Source organism: Notamacropus eugenii, chromosome 5 (genome assembly GCF_028372415.1).
Source record: "Notamacropus eugenii isolate mMacEug1 chromosome 5, mMacEug1.pri_v2, whole genome shotgun sequence".
In the NCBI taxonomy this organism is placed as follows: domain Eukaryota; kingdom Metazoa; phylum Chordata; class Mammalia; order Diprotodontia; family Macropodidae; genus Notamacropus; species Notamacropus eugenii.
The window spans coordinates 352,660,961-352,679,159 of NC_092876.1; the positions used below are offsets into that span (position 1 = coordinate 352,660,961).

An 18,199-nucleotide genomic window follows, 5' to 3' on the forward strand; every position below is an offset into this window, starting at 1 on the left:
CAACCAAATGTTAAAAAGATTTTTTTTAACAAAATCTCAAACCCCTAAGTAGATCCTGTGGTTGGATTGTGATTAAAAGATTTATCTGAATGTTTATTCTCCATGTAACTGCTAGAGAACTAGTTTAATGTCAGTATATTCATCATGACTTTTACTAGACTAACTTTTTATATGAATGGAATGAATAAGTAAATTAATAAAAAGCATTTATTAAGCCTTTTCTATGTGCAAAATATTCCATTGGCAGTACATAAAGAAAAACAAGACAGTGCTTGCTCTCAAGGAACTCACATTCTGATAGGGGAAACACACACATACTTACATAGATATATATGGAGAGAGAGAGAGACAGAGAGACAGAGTGAAAGAGAGGGAATTAGCTGTAGGATATATGGAATGGCTCAGTGGTCCTTAGGGTTCATCACCATGTGGTAATGCATTTTCTTTAGAATTATTTACATTGACACTTTATGATGTTAAATCATTTGACAGTATCAATGACTGGTGGTAAGCACTTTTTTTGTAGAAAGCTGTAGAGAGCTGTAGCCACTATTAGTGATTTGGAAACTGTAGTTGTTATTATAGCTCAGGAAAGTTCAGAGTACTCTAATCCAAAGAGGAAAACCCAAGATTCCCTTTACGGGATTTGGTGAACAGAGAAAATGCTCCTCACAGATCAGTGAAGCTTTAAGCTGTTCTGAGTTCTCACTATACAACTGTTATCCCTCTGTTCATTATCAAGAATGACCTTGAGGTAAACACACACCAAAATGATTCACCGCCCAGGTAGAGGAGACTTGACCAGATAGTTGGAATAGCATTGAGAAATTTGGGGCTGATGATAATTAAAAATGTACAGAAATTAAAACTGGATATTAGAGGTTATCTTATCCACACTCCTCATATTAGAGACAAAGAAAGTAAAGTGACTTGCAGAAGATAGTCATGCAGTAGGTTGTAGAGCCAAGATCTGAACTAAGTCTTTTGACTTCAAATCAAATGCTTTTTTCAATTCCATTCCATTCTGAATTGATATGCGACCAAGGGCAGTTCATTTGCTTTTCCAATGTATGAATTTTTTGTTAGTTTCTTACTTTCCAAACACAGACAGGGGTAACTAATAGGCTCCCCAGTCAGAGAGATAAGCTGGTTTGACACTCTTTAAGAGATGATATATTTTAGGGACTTTTAATTCTTTGGGATGCTGTACATTTAAAACATTAGCACTGATCTAGAAAATATGCTTCTTAATTGCAAAGACATCCGAGAGATTTTCTAAATAGTTAATGCTCTGTATATTTTTAATATCTACTATACACATAATACTATGATAAAGGACAAGTGATTCTGCTTATTTTCTTACCCAATTTTTTACAAATCAAACAGTCTTTGATTTATCTGTTTTACACAACAGTATTTTAATATGTAGGGCTATCTTGAATTGAGTTTCACATCTAAAGGCTGTTCTTTCCCTTCCTACCTTCTTCCTCCCCTTCCCCCACATAAAACATATAAACCTTCATGTTCGCCGCAAGAGCCTGTTATTTCAGGATATCCCATTATAGCCTTAGACTGCAAGAGAAATCTCAGTAGAATGGTGATATTGGCCTCATTGCAAGAGCATGAAAAGCAGGTGGGTGGTGAAGAAGTCAAGGCAGCAAGTCTACACAGTCCTTTCCAGGAGTCTGATAGGATAATAGCTTCAAGGGATTCTAGGGCCACATGAAGATTTTGTTTGATTTCATTTTGTTTTATTTGCTTTCCATAATAGTGGATATCATTATGTGTTTCAGACATCATAAGAACCAATTGAAGGGAGAGACAGAGACAGAATAGCGTTTATCAAGCAAAGAACTTGTTGGCAGGAGGCCCCTCTACAGAAACTATAGCAAAGGGAAAGAGAGGCAGATTGAGTTGTTTTTCTAGATGTGAGTGGCCAGGAATGGGAGAAAGGAGAGGAGGTGATTTTTAGGTGTGGAATAGGGGAGAGAAGGGTGTACCTGTAAACATTATGGTCTTGAACTTTTAGAATTTTAATATAAGGTGACATGTTGGTACAGTGGGAAAAGAAGAACAATGTTTTTGAAGTTTGAATCCAAGTTTTTCTACTTTGTATCTGAGTGACTCTGGCCAAGTCACTTAGCCTTTCTAGGGTCCAGGATTGGTGGGTTATATGACCAATAAGATCTCTTTCATTTCTAAATATATGGCTATGGATTAATATAGTATTCATTACCATGGGAGTAAATTAAATATGATATGCCCAACCTCTGCTTCATCTGATCTCAGATAATAATAGGTACCCACTTAGGACCACTGGCAAGATCTTCAAAGTATTTCTTTGAACTAGAACTAGCCTGGAAGACCCCTGCTCTTCAAAGCTGTCAGAAAGAAATTCTATTCCTAATCATTCCAGTTCCAGTTATCTCAGATTGTAATTTGCTTTTTTGGTAATCCCAGGGTTAGGGAAATGAGGAGGGATTTAGATAAATTTTTATACCTTCAACTCTTGTTGGAGTGGTTTTAATTCTTTGAAGGCAAGTAGGTGCTAGGTGGGATCATGGAGAGAGTCAGAAACAACTGAAAAATGACAACAAAAAGTAAGCAAGTAAACAGGGATTTGACTATTTCTGAAGATTTTCTGAAGATCAACTTTATTATAAAAATACATCAAAAATCAATTGAATGTGAGGTTTTTTTTTTCCCCCTGATTTTGCCAGTGACCTTCTACCTTGACTTGCAGCATCCCTATTGTTCTAATTTCCTGGATTGATTTTATGAGGAACATAATAAGTGACATGACTAAATGAAGTGTAAGCATCATGCCTTTTTTTCCCCTGTACCATTTTCTACTGGATTAATGACATTTCTAAATTATTAGAAAATTTGTACTAATATTTTAAAATTATTTGCACACTAAATAGAAACCAAATATTATTCTTTAGCAGGGGTTATTATCCTTGTATGTATGTGTGTATGTGTGTGTGTGTGTGTGTGTGTGTGTGTGTGTATTTGTGACCTACTCTTTTGGCAAGCTGTTGAAGTCTGTAGATCCCTTCCCAAAATAACATTTTTTAATGTATAGAATAAAATACAAAGAATTACAAAAGAAATCAGTTAAATTGAAATAAAGATCATGAACCCCTTGAAATCTGTCCTGTGAGCTATAGATCCCAGGTTTAGAAACCCTGTTCTACAGATAAACTTAATATAAATCTTCTACTAATTACAAAGAATTTAGGGGAGGAAGGAACCATATATCTCCTGGCCTCTTACTCTTTCTTTTTTATAATTTATGCAAATCTAATAATAATTTGCATATTATTCCCTTCTAACCTCATCTCTACTCCTGATATTTTCCCTTCTCAGGAGACTGCTAATCACTCTTAGAAGTCTCTCTCTCTGCCTTATTCTATAAAGTATCGCTATATAAATTTTTCCTCAGTATGTTTTATATTCGGTTTGAATGTACCCATGTCTTTTCGAGCACTGGCTGCCTGATTTGGTCATCTTCCTTCCCAGGACAGAAATACCAGAATGAACCTTTGTGGTCCAAAGAATGTAAATATAAGCCAATATTTGGAGGCACCCATATCTGAAATTTATCATTTGAGTGTATGTTTCACTATTTCCTATACCTCATTTTGTAAATTATTTTTCTTCTTCCTCGTGAATTTTGATTAATAGTGAGAGGTTCTGCCACTAATATCCTTCTCATCATGGCATGGAAGTAACCCTGGGTCCTTGAAGCCTTTGCCAGTAGAGTGTGTACCTTCTGGCAGGTCTTGCTAAGTTGGAAAGCCTTTGTATGCAGACCTGGTGATGAACTGTATGTCTGTCTTCTGAGGGCCAGACTAGCCAAGTTCAAAGATGTTCATTTCCAGAAGGTTGGCTAGCAGATGATAAGTTTTTCCAGCAACTCACAAAACCTCTCTATGAAAGCATAGAGCTGATGATCTGCATTGGTAGAAGCCGGATTAAAACTGATTAAATTATGGATCTATAACATATTGAAATAATAAGTAATTATTGCTTACTGGGGTAATATGAAGTGGAAGGAGTTTATTTCTACATTGAGAACCTTTGAATCAGTTAACAAGTATTTATTAAGCTCCTACCATGTGCAAGGCTTTGTGCTAGGTACTGTGGATACAAGCACAAAAGTGGAAACAATCCCTAATCATGTTGAATTAAAGGGAAATCTAGAAATTCTAATTTTTTAAGCGAAATGCATTTTCTTGAAAGAGGGTTGATAGTGAAGCCAATTTGGTCTCCCTTGAATTATGCAAAAGAAGCTCCCCTAACAAAGGGAAGTGAAAATATTATGAATGGGCCTGTTGTGCTGATAAGAGACATTGTTTTTCTCTGCTTTCCATCTTAAAGTGAGACTGAATTGGACTTGGATCAGTTACCTGTATGGCTATGAGTGAATTGTCAAAAACTTAATCCGGTTATGATATGCTGCTCTGGAATTTTGTTATCATGGCCCTGTGTTGGATACTTTCCCTTTCAGCTTCCTTTTGCATCTTCTCTTATTAGACTGTAAGCTCCACATAAGCAGGATTTACTTTTCTGCATTTGCATTCTCAGCTCTTAGCACAATACTTTGGCACATAGTATTAATAAATGTTTATTCGCTGACTGCTTGGGACAGTGACATCATTAAGAGGGCTTTGGTGAGATCAGTTTAAATCTATGAAATTTGGTGAGGTTTATTTGTTCATTTGTTCATTCCATCTTCAGATTGATAATTACCTAATTTTATCTGTGCCTTACAACTGTTATATATTGCTTTAAATTTTTTCTTTTCTTTTTTTTGTCGTTTATATACTTTAGAAGCACTTTTTTTCAAACCTAGTGTAGAAACTTTATTTCATACTTAGTTGTTGATTTTTGTAGGCTTGTCTATATGTGTCCTTTTGGCCTGAATGTTGGCTTTCTACAGTATGCCACATTTGAAGTCCCCCTGAAAAGCCTCTAAAAGCTTGTATAAGTGCAGAATACAGCAACTTACTTGTTAAGGAGCCTCTGCCAAAAGAAGCATTCTCTGGGGCTTTGTAGTCTGCATTGATTACCAAGCTGTCTCCCAATGTATCTCTGGGTGTTGAGTCTAATCCATAAAAACTTGCGTAGTTTGGGCACTGCTTAACTCAGTGAATCTTGCCAATGGTTGAGATTGATAAAAGTGATTTTCCTGCCTGTTTGAAATTTGAAAGGCTAAAAACCAACCATCATCAGTTAATTGACAGACATTTATTAAGCACCTACTGTGTGCCAGGTAGCATAATAGGTGTTGAACATACAAAAACACAACCAAAATAATCCTTGCCCTCAGAGAGTTTACATCATTCCAAGGAGGATGTATACATTTACCAAAGAGATACAAAGCAATGTTTTTGAGGAGGGATACACTCTAAGTTGAGAGAAATCAGGAAAGGCCTTATATAGAAGGTGGTGCTTCAACTGAGTTTGAACAAACCTAGGTATTCTAGGAGATAGAGGAAAGGAACACTTTCTAGGTGTTGGGGACGGCGAGAGAACAGAATGGCAATGAAAGATGGAATGTCATGTTTGAGAAACACTAAGAAGGGTTTTATCAGTCATACTAAATTTGCAAATGTAAATGATACAGGGAAATTCTTTAAGAATGTACTGAATTCACCAGTGCTTCAAATTAAGTTCTGATGCCAAAAATGTCTTGTCCATAATTTTATCCTGCACTTTTCAGAACACTCCACTTCTCAGATGTCTAAGTCTTATAGTTACATAGCAACTCAAGGAACTCTACTCAGCTACTTTGAGGAAGTTAGTGGTTTTCTCATGAAGAAGCCATTAGAGGAACTGTATGCATATGAAAGAACAACTGGCCCCACTTCCAGGCCCCATCCCTGGGCCAAAATATGTAGTCGCCAACAGCGAGTTGGCTACTGTGTTTTTTGAGTTCTGGCTCAGAATAAGATCCATCTGTTTTGCTCAGTCGTTTGCCCAAGTGCTATAGTAATAGTCCTATTATTACATTCTTATTATGGTCCTATTTGATGGGGTCAAATGTAAACAAACTATGATCCTTATTTTATTAGGTGTAGTGTCTACCATTGGTGATAACGGTGATGATCTGCTTTCCCAATAACTCTCCATTTTCCTTACATTGGACAGCAGACATTTAGAATGAGACTGTAGTTGTGACCAAGTGTCCTCTCCCAGGGTGATAAGAATGTGATTTTGGAGTTTTTTCGCTAAGTAAAAAGAATAGAAGAAATAATGAAGTGGAAGGAGAGAGAGAGAGAGAGAGAGAGACTCATCAAGGAAAAGAAGGAGAAAGTGGGAAAATACTTCTACCAAATCTACTACACATAGAAGTGGTTTTATAATTTCACCTGAATCAGCAGAAAAATTCAGTAAAACCCTTGGTCAGTTCATTAAAAAAAAAAATTCAGACAAATTGTTTGATGGAGTAAACTTACTCATCCCTAGTCAAACCGGTCGTTCATATAACTATAACCCAAGTCCTTATCCTTTCTTCTTTCTCTGTCCTATTTGGTGGGTCATAGTCATTCACCATATTTAATTGGTGAGCAGAACAGTGCCAGGTGGCAATGCAAATTTATCTAGAGGTAGATAATTTTTATGCTTCTGAATCATTTATCAGGGGATTATTGTTATACCATATATTCTCTGAGCTTGAGTTATTTTTGTCAGTTTCTTTTATGAATGTTTTGTTGCCTTATAAGGAAATATATGCACTCTCCTCCTCTCATTCAGTTGTCCCTGGTGACGCCTCCATAATTTCTGTCTTCTATACACTGGTACATTTTTAGTTTAATTCAGGCATATGAGAAGCAGGGGGGAAAGTTAAGTTAAAGTCACTGTCAATAATTTAAATACCCTCACACAGACACACACACACGCACATGCATGTGCACGCACACGCACGTGCGCGCACACACACACACACACACACACACACACACACACACACACACACACACACACACACACACACCCCAGAAATCTAAACCCCTATTAATAGGGTGTATGATATTTGTTGGGAGAATTGTGAGTTTGTTGTGTGCATATAAATTATATACACACAGACAATATAATATAATCAACGAGGTCACAGTAAACATATACTTTAATATATATTTGAAGGGGAAAAAGAAAAAATCCATGAGTAACAAGTGTGTTCTCTAATTTAATTACCTGGAACATGAATGATTTATGATCAAATTCTAATATGTAGAGATAATATGTAATATGTAAGAAAGATAAATATAACAGACTACTGCAAAATATTTGCTTCTTTTAAAAATAAAAGAGAGTTAATAAGATCATTGAAAATTTACATAGAATAATTGTACTTCCACCCTAAACAGTGCCGTGCTACTCATTTGGAAGCCTAGGTAGTAATGATTTGAATTAGAAATGATTGTTTTCTTGTTATTTTTTTCCTCAGTAGGAAAGATGAGAAGGATTAGGGTTATGAGAAGCATAAATAACAGTATTGGAATATACATTTATATTAGTCTTGGACATTTAGCATTCAGCCTATTGATTTGAAATTGAAAATTTTTTTTTAATTAAAAAAAAACAAACATGGAGTAGATTAGAATTATTTAGACCAGGTAGTCAGATTCACTTCTTGAATCTCTCTCTGCTCTTTCTATGTCTTAGCCCTAAACAACAGTAGCTGTATATGTTAAAGTTTCACAACATGAATAACATGATATGTGATACCCTAACCAATACTTTGCCAAGCCTAGTTTGGCTCATTAAATGTGTTAGTTTAGATCTACTCTATCCATTGCTTTTGCAATGGTTTGAGTCTAAAATTTTTCCTGGTTAAAGTTTAAATAGTAATTTTACTTCACTACGTGCTTTCTGATTTTTACAGTTCTTTCTTTTTGTCTGAAAATAACATTCTTTAATAGTCTTCAGGATGTGAACTCTTTGCCTCCTTCAAAATACAGCATAAGATAGAATATTTTTTAAATTCAGAAGGATAGACTTTCCAGCCATATCGTTATAAAGTCTTTAGCACTGAGGTACATTTTGATATTCAGAATTGCCTCTTTTTTCTTTAGATTCTTTTCTTTTCATTACAAAACTACTCTGGGAAGAGGGTTTCCTTTTTTTTTCTCCCTTAAAAAAAAGCTACGCTTGACTGATAATGCATTGCTTTGGATGGTGAAACATTATGAAAGTTTAATTTTTAATTAAATCTGAAATACCAATTATAACTGAAAGAGATTTTAACCTGTTTCTTTTCAGACTGCCTGAAGTTACATTTAGAGGCTGAAATCACTGCACCTTAAAAAACAAAAAAGATTGAGCTCTACTGCATTCCTGTAAGTAAAAACTTCCTGTACCTTTCTCCTTGTTTCTGTGACCAGCTGCTAAAGGATAAAAGCAGAAGTGATAGTGGTAGTAAGCAGACTTCGTTAACCATCTGAATATCCTTGCTAGATTTATGTTTGAATTATTTCCTTTCTTACAAAAAAAAAGTTTTTTGCGCTAAATCTTCCGTTTGTGTTTTTTTTAAATCAAACCCAAATTGTTGATCTTTTCTGTTGGCTGATTTGAATTGCGTTGGGGATGGTACATGGCTTTAGATCAGACATGAATTTCCTGTCATCTCATCATTGAGGATTCCTACGTTTTGATATGAAGATAATATATGGTGGCAGATGTCTGATGATATCAAAGTAGAATCATTTTTCTTTTGTGATGTCATTAGAAATTGTCGTTAATTGCAAAGGAAATTGAAAGAAACAGAAAGTTCTTGATGACATCACAATAGAATTCAGCTTGAAGACTTTGGGCAGAACTAAGCAAGATGCATAATTCCCTTGTGTGCGTGTGTTCCCCGTTCTGCTATGAAGCAGTCAAAATAGCACATCTTATGTCTTCCTGTGAGCTACAAGGCTGTCTCTCAGAGCCCCATTGTTCCATAAATGCATGTCAGAGTCTACCACAGTCTGGCCTACCCTTATTTAGCTGCTGTTTTGTCAATGTACTTGGAAGAACAATTAACATTTGGGATTTCAATGTCTGAATAACAGGCAGTGAATAGAACCCTAGCATATAAAAGATTCAGACGCCTAGGGTAAAAAAAAAATAGAGCTTATAGCTGGTGGTGGAGGGGAAGCATTTAAATTTTGCACCAAAAGGTTGTGAAATACTACAGTGCAAAGTCAATCTGTTTTTTGATTTAAGATCATAATGTACAGTTTGGTAATGAAATCCAGAGCTTATGACTTTCTCAAGTGACCTTTTTGTTTTTCAGTATAAAGTGTTAAAATGTTTTTAGTTACATGGCAATAGTGGTGGGAGTAGAAGCTATAAGCTTAGGGAACCCACTACAAAACCCTCTGCTGATTTTTTTGGGTTGGTATGCTAGCTGAAGAGTACACAGTGTTTTTGAGAGAGTCCTGTCCCTTTCTAGCAAAGAATAACAGAGTTGATTCCACCCATTCCTGCTCTTTTGACTGGCTTCATCATGCTTGTGTCTTATTGGTAGATAAGACAGCTCACTGGATTATGTGAACTTCCATATTGTGTATTGATCATATGCACTGAAGGATCTCTGAATTGGTTGACTATGTCTGTGGTCTGGATTCTGGCTAATGCTAGTTTCTGTGAGAAACACAACACAGGTAGCATACCCATAACCACTGTCATGGCTTTGGGTTGAAGTAAAGATAGTATACAACATTACCTTTACCCTAAGACTCAGAACTTTTGAATACCAAGTAGAAAGTAGGTTTTGTACAACACGGACCGGTATCTGGAAGAATATAGCCAAAGACATTAACCCAATTAAAAGTTCTCTCCAAACCTACTTACTTCCTGAAATTTAGCCACATGTTAACCAACCAGCCTTTCCATTCTCAGTCGTTCTCTACCCATGCTGACTAGGTACTCCCATAAATATTGTTTGCAACAGACCTTGAAACAGCTCTCATGTAACTTGTATTTACTGAAGCTAACTTTAAATAGGAGCTGTCCTGTATCTCACTATACATCAGAGACTATTATTCAAAAGAAAACCTGTTCGATACCAGTATAAATAGTGTATTTTTAGCTACCAAAGTTTGTAATGTCAGGCTGGAAGGGAAGCTTCAGGTAAATGAGATAATCATGTGCATAGAGTGGAGACCTTGGGGCCAGAGAGAATTTGTGCAGAGTCTAACTTCAGTATGTATTTTTCACATACCAGCTTCCATACAAATAAAAAGGTCACAAAATTCCTTGGAAATCAGAACAGTCTGACATCTGCTAGGTTTCATGTCCTTTCTTCTTAGCATACATCGCAGCTCCAAATTTTGTACTCAGTCAGTGAACTTTCATTCAGACTTACTATGTGCCAGGTACTGTGCTTAGTTTATTTCCAGTAGAGGCCTATGAGCCACCCCTCATCTCTCCACCTTCACCACTACCACCTTTTTACATTGAGAACTCCTGTTTATTCAAATTTAAATTGTCATAAAACTTTGCCTCTTGGGCAAAACTGAGATCTTAAGTTTTAATCTGGCATGAAAAGATCTGTGAACCTCAAAGAACTTTGCAGACACATTTCTATTTTAAACATGAGGAAACTTCATGAAGTGATTTATCCTAAACTGCTAATGGCATAATTGTAAAAGTGACCTTGGAATCTGAGAGTTAGGTGTTTCTGGATGCCTGATCTAAGTTAGCAATCACATTGTCCCCCAAATTGGTTATTTCTTTGAGGCCTGCTGAACTCTAGATGCTAAAACAAAACTGTAGGTGAATGTTCAGCTGATCAAATGCAAAGGATTGTTTTTAAAATTGTGATTATATAGGTATTCACCCCCAAACCCCATCTATCCATTATGACATTGTACATTCACTGGGCTTACATATTACATGGAGGCAAATTTATTTTGTTGACTGATTACCCTTGTCAATGATGTATGAAATGGACAGAAGACCATTAGCAATTTCACTAGTTTAATTGGGCTTACAGGCATAATGAAACCAAGTTACCAGAAGAGAGCCAATGTGACAGAGAATTCAGGCTTCCAAAATGTGGGCATCATGCATGGTGAAAGGATGTCAGTGTTGCCAGGGATCATTTCCATCATAGAAAACTTTTCCTGAGCTTTGAAAAAAAGAGTTTGAAGAAGCTTTAATATTTCAAATCAAATTACTCACCTACCAATTTCTTTGGGTTTGCTTTTAGTGACTTTTGTCATTTAGTCATATAAGTATTCTCATTAGGGAATGATGGTGCTATTTTAATCTTAAAGATGTTGCTTTCTTCACAAAATTCATTTTCCATTATTTTTACCCTCTTGAACAAACTTCAGTCATTACATTCAGGAAGTTGGGGGTTGTCATTGTTGCAATAGGGGTACGTGTATGTGTGTATGAATGTATGTGTATGCATGTATGGTAATAACAAGTGTACCTTTAGAGTCACAGCATCTTCTCAATCTAGGGAAGATAGAGAAGTGAGCAGAGATGTAGATAATCAGAGAAGTTTCTGGTGCTATATAGTAAATGAAAAAGAATCTTGCATTCTTTTCCAAGGGATCCTTTATCTGAATCTATGTAGCCCTTCCCTACCCACATCTACTGTAATGCCACAGTTGTTTGTTGATTGAGTCATTTCAGTTGTGTCTAACTCTTCATGTCTCCATGGGTTTGGGGTTTTATTGGCAGAGATATTGAAGTGGTCTGCCATTTCCTTCTCCAGCTCATTTTACAGATGAGGAAACTGAGGCAAATTGAGCTAAGTGACTTGCCCAGGGTCGCACAGCTAGTAAATGTCTGAGGCCAGATTTGAACTCAGGTATTCCTGACTCCAGGGCCAGTGCTCTCTCCACTGTGCCATCTAGCTGCTCATTCTTGCACAGGGACATGTAGCACACATACATACTTTTGTAATATTATAGTATATAAGGATATTAGATCTAGAAATGGAAGAGTTCTCAGAGGCCATCTAGTCTGACATCCTTATTGAACAGATAAGGAAACTGAGACCCAGGGAGGTTGAATGACTTGTGCCCAAGGGCACACAGAGGCAGAATATGAACTCATGTCCTCTGAGTCTAGAACCTGAAACATCTGTGCCAAGCTGTTCCTGCCATCTTGAGAGAATGGCAGTACCTTCTTGGGTTAGTGGCAGAGACCTTTACTTTCTTGTGTTTTAAAAGTTTTGTGGTAATGTTGCTGGCTCTTACAAGTCACATCCACCTCACTTTGCCATGATTGTTGAAAACATGTTAGACTTATGCAGAGGAAAGTAAGTTCAATGTACGAGGTCCATGAGAGCAAATTGTTTCATTTCAGTGTTAAAACTTACATTTTTGTATTTGTGATTACATATAGAGTTTGTGTGTTTGAAGGTATCAGAAAGGGTTACCATTGAAGTGTGCAGCCCGAAGGAGTTCTAGATTCTAACATTTCTAAAGCATTCTACCCATACTTAAGGTGCTTAGTTTCTGTTACAGAAATATAAGTTTCAATATTCTGTGAGCATTGGGAAAAATTAAACTTAAATTTGTGTAAGATTTATTTGGGGATTTGATAGGAGTTTGGAGGATCTCATCAACGTCCCAATAATTACAATAAAATAAGCATTAATTGATTTCTACAAAAGCATAAACATCTACATGTATGTATAGATCATAATACATAAATACCTTTTGGCACATGTATGTGCAAATACATGTTTCTATATGTAAGTGTACATGTGTGTGTTCTCTTTTAGACTAGAGGTTAGTCAAGATCAGAAATACTGAAAAGTAAAAATAGTACATATGTTCCGAACATCCATAGCTTTGTATTAATATTTACTAAAGAGAACAATTATTTCAGAAATTTTTTGAGTTGGTGTCTTTTGAAGTCAGGAAGAGCTTGACATTTCAGAACATACTTTCCCCCTCCCTAAGCTAAAGTAGATCTCTGACAATTGTCCAAGAAAAGGTCAGATGAATTTTATTTCCTCTTAAGTTAATAATTGTTATGATTCCTTTGATTGGCTAATGGATGTTTTCATATTTGGTTTTTAGAACTTATTGTTTAAAATAGGACTTAATTCTTTCTTTTCTCCCTAGAAAATTCTATTGACTATACCATCCTCTGTAAGAAGTCTTTTCCAATTTCCCTTAATGTTAATGCTTCGCCTCTATTAGTTTTTTCCATTTTCCTGTGTATAGCTTGTTTTTAGGTTGTCATTTTCATGTTTTCTCCCTTACCCCCTTTAGATTGTGAATTTTTGAGAGCGGGGAGTATCTTTTGCCTTTCTTTGTCTCTCCAGGGCTTAGCACAGTGCCTGGCTCTGAAGAGGCTGTAAGAAAATGCTTAATGACTGACAGACTGGTTGACTGTGCTGCTTTAGTCTCCTTTCCCATATTGGTACGTTTTATTATGTAACATGACCAGGGGCCTGGAAGCACAAAACGGATTATAAATAAATCATCATTATCATCAATCCTTATTAGTCACTAAAAATTCTTTAAAAGGATTTCTGTGTTGAAAGGACACCAGGGTTGTTTTGTGGTATGGCCTATTATTGCCTTTGAACTTCACAGATAGAGAACAGATATTTGGATTTATTAAAAGGATTACAATTAAATCAGTTTTTAAAAAGGTAAACATAATATTTTAACTTTACCACAACAGAAGTTTATGTGGAGTTGTATCTCCAGTGAATCAGTGAGCTGAAGTTAATTCAGCTCAAGTGCATATGACAACACATGGAAACCAAACACCTTTTTGGTCCAATTGTCAAAGTCCCTATAATTGCTGCTTCAGGTAACTCAGGTGGAATAAGGACATTTATTATTAAGCGCAGAAAATGAATCTCACTAGGATTTATTTAAAATGTTAACAATAAGAAATTATTTATTTATCAATTGTCCATTCCTGTGTCCTGTTCATGTGGAATAGACTGTAGGAATTAGTTCTCTAATTTTCCTAAAGCTGAAGTAAATTTATAGATAATAACAATAATAATAACTTAACATTTATGTTGCCCTTTAGAGTTTGCAAAGCACTTTACAAACATTATTTCATTTGATCCTCACAATAATCCTCATTTTCCAGATGAGGAAATTAGGGCAGAAAACAGTTTAGCTGATTTGCCCTGGGTCACGTGTCTAGTGTCAGTGTTAGAGACAGGATTCAAATTCAGGGCCTCCTGTCTACCAAGTTCAGTGCTTTATTCCCTGTTCCCCTACGTCCTTCGATGAAATATATGTCGGCCAATCAGCATTATTAAATTTTTACTATGTGGCAGGCATTGTGCTAAGGACTTGTGGAACACAGAAAAGGAAAGTAGTCCCTGTCCTCAAAGAGTTAACTTTCTCATGTGGAAGAACATGTAAATAGCAGATATATGTACATATTTATAGTACAGAGTAGATAGAAGATTGGCAGCTAGGTGGAGCAGTGGTTAGAGCACTGGGTTTGGAATCAGGAAGACTCATCTTAACTGAGTTGAAATCTAGCCTCAGACACTTGCTAGTTGTGTGACCCTGGGCAAATCTCTTAACCCTTCAGTTTCCTCATCTAAAAAATGAGCTGGAGATGGACATGGCAAAGCACTCCAGTATGTTTGACAAGAAAACTACAAAATGAGGTAACAGATTTGGACAGGATTGAAATGACTGAACAGCAACAAAAAGAAGGTAAATGAGAGAAGGGAAAGAAGCTAATAAGAGAGGAGACTGCTACTGGCTCCTCCAGATAGTGGAATTTGAACTTAGTCTTTGGATACTGCATTTGAACTATATTGGCCTCAGTTTCTTTATTTCTAAAATTAAGAGGTTAAATGACCTCTAGATTCTGATAGGTGCAAATAATGAATCCCATGAAATGGTTGTATGTATTCAAATTTGCATTATTTGAAATTGTAATTATGCAAAATAAGGTAATTGATTCCACACTATTGGAAATCTCTAGTGCAAACTTAAATATTGCAACCTCTTTGTGAGAACCCAGTTCATTATTTGCACAAATCAAGACCTAACTGTAGGTTATCTCTGAGAGTCTTACTAGTTGTAAAATCCTGTGATTCTCTAAATAGAAGTCATAAGGACCAAGATTTATCCTCTTTCTAATGCTACTTTGCTATGGGACAGTATATTATTTATCTCCTTCATGCCTTAGTTCCTTGTTTGATGAAGTATTGTAGTTAAACTAGCCTTTGTCAGATTTCTGGAGAAAAAGAGATGACAAAGTGTTTTTGACCTTTGAAGAAAGACCCTAATAAACTACTATAATATAACATTTTGGTTGTAAACAAGCAGAAATCCTCTTCCTACCATCCAGTCATTGATCATATAAAGTGGAAAAAAGTGGATGGTAGAATTGGTTACACTTATAAAATTTTTCACTCAGAATTGTGTTTGGCCCATACCATATAATTTTTATTAATGTTTAATGTTACTTTATCCATATTCCCATCATCTTACTAATCATACCCATGGTTCCCACCATATTAGTGCAAGTAATAACATTTGACTTTACTTAGGTCAGCCTTTAAAAAGTATATGTTTTTCCAAGTTCATTAAATTTGTTTTAACTAAAGAATGATTTGATTTTACTCAAATCTCTTAGTTTATAAGTGAAACAGAATTTAATTTCTTTTAATATTTTGTAGATGCTGAAGCAGTACTTGGGACTTAATTCTGTTAAACATCAGTCAGTAAGCATTTATTAAGCACTTATTATGTGCCTACTTGTTCTTGTTATATGGCTGGCCTGCCTCCTTTACTGAATACTTAATGATGCTTTTTACATGGTTTTGCTTGTGTCTAAGCCTGGGACATAATCCTTTAGTTAACTTATCCCTTCCTCTATCCCTAACTTCATATATCTTTCCTTTGTCTTTCGTGAAATACACAGTTTGGATTCCTCAGAGGTCATGGTATTTTATGATTTGCAGCCGTATACATCATTACAAGCTTATGGGTGTTAAACAAATGACTTTTGCATTGGGAAGCAGCTTGGGATCATTGGAATAATTGGGCAGTTTCCAAAATGTGATCCAGCCTTCTTTCCTTCTCCTGTTCAATTCTGGGCCCACTTCACTGTCTATCTGTAGTACTTATCTAAAATATATCATAATCTGGACAACATATATTTTTCATCTGTATGTAAATTGCTACACTTATCTTTTTTGAGAGACTATGGATCTCAAAGAGGAGGCCCTGTAGTGTTCCTGGATTCAATGCAGTCAACACAATGTTTTCCATAAACAGGAGCATCTGGAGAACCATGCAATCTATAAGAAATCCATGTTCTATTTGGACTTAATGCAGGATATCCTCCATGACACTGGCAAACACCTTTCCTGAGCATATGTTTCCCTGTTTTATGCCTCACTTAATATTGATACTCAGAGGATTGTAGAACAAAGTTGTCTCTGTGGTTGCATTCTCTCAAGGAATCCTGTATAAACAGAAGCATCAGAGACGCTTTGTTGGATGACAGCCTTTAAAGCTGTATTTTGCTCTATCAAGTCAAATGCTATGTTGTAAGCAACAAACAATACATAAAACAATCTTGTATTCTCAACATTTCTGTCCCCTTAAGTAAGAGTTCACCTAAAGGCTCTAACTCAGGTTTTCTCCTTTTCTCCTTCTATACTCTATACTCTCTCCCTTGATTATTTCATCATCTTTTGTTGGCTTAATAATCATTTCAACAATTATTCCCAGACTATTCCACCCAATAAACATTTATTAATAATAGACACACCTATATATCTTGCTCCAATCTCTTTTCAGTAGCACCAACAGCCTGTTGAACATTGCCACTTGAATGTCCCATTGGCACATCAAACTCAGTATACGCAGTTCACATTCTCAGTGGGGCCGTAACAGGTTCCAACAGGCATCCATCTGACAGACTTCATATGTCTGGTAGAACAGTGACCATCAAAGACACTTTGTTTAGTGAAACAGCATCCTGTGGAGACCACACATTCTGTGGAACAAAATTTGATGAAGCTTTTATAGCTGGTAGAGCAATATCCAGCAAGTATGATATCATCATCAGGAGGCATAACTGCAGTGACACTGAAGTGTCAAAAGCAGGTTGCTTCTCTACATGTGGACTGTGGCCAAGGCCCCCTACACATTTGCCTTTCACATGTGCACCTGGCCATGGAATAGATATGTACACATCCACGTATTGGTACCCATGTACAATATATTCATACATGTATACCTATACATACATTATGTGTACACATGCACATACACATGTGCAAATGTATGTGTTCCCTATGCCTCCTCATTTTCCTTGCTGATGATTTGTATTGTTTGCAAGAAAATGATCCCTGTGTTAATAAAGGACTATTTATTGCTCCTTTTAAAAGCACTTTCTTTTATGAAATACCTTTGCTTTGAATTGTTAGACCAACCAACTATTAAAGGTAAATTCATTATGGGGAGAGGTGCTCATGAGCACTCATGAGTTTTGAGTGGTAAATCCACAGTGTATATTAAACCTTAGGTAGCCCTCTCTGAGAAACCTGTATTGGAATTTGGAGATACCTCCATGGATGAAAGATGTCTTGCTAGATATGACGTAATTTTGATATCAATGGAGGATCAATTCTCAAATTATCTGAAAGAGGACTGAGTACCAAATACTTCGAAAAAGTTATAATCATTGTTATTTACCAGAAAAGGTAACTGAGAAAATACCATGAACTCTCATACTATATATCATCCTTTCTGCAAATTTTCATGAGAATAATTTGTACATATATTGTGGACTTCCTTGATGAAAGAATGAGAAAAGAATAGGCAGGTTTTTGTAAATGCTAACTCAATTTCATATTGCCTCTGTAAGCCACTCAGTTGAATAAAATGCTCAAAGAATATAAGATATGTTTATTGTTTGTTGACCATAAAAATACATTTGCTTTAATAGAATGCCTATCAATGGTTAAATGAATATTTGTAGATAATCTATAAAAATGTGTGGCTCTTAGTACCCTCTATCTTCTTTCTACTATAAAAGTATAAGCATGTATTTATGAAATGCAAGTATAATTTCAATTTTAATGGGCAGTAAATACCATAATTAAAGTAGAAGTTGTTACTTAAACAATTAGTTTTGGAATGGAACTCTAATAAGACCAGAATTGATTAATTTGCTAATTATTCTTTGAGGTTCAGATAATGGCCTTGATTTTGTCCTATACTCAAGTGGT

General features: G+C 35.9%; 1 protein-coding gene across 42 annotated transcripts in view; it reads left to right on the forward strand.

Annotated features, from left to right (window-relative positions):
* ZBTB20 (zinc finger and BTB domain containing 20) overlaps positions 1–18,199 on the forward strand; it is a 1,002,935-nt gene that overhangs the window by 395,769 nt on the left and 588,967 nt on the right. For all 42 annotated transcript variants that reach the window (XM_072616769.1, XM_072616772.1, XM_072616737.1 and 39 more), the window contains one exon: positions 8,272–8,348. The gene's annotated coding sequence lies outside the window, so the exon portion shown is untranslated. The remainder of the gene's footprint in view (positions 1–8,271; positions 8,349–18,199) is intronic.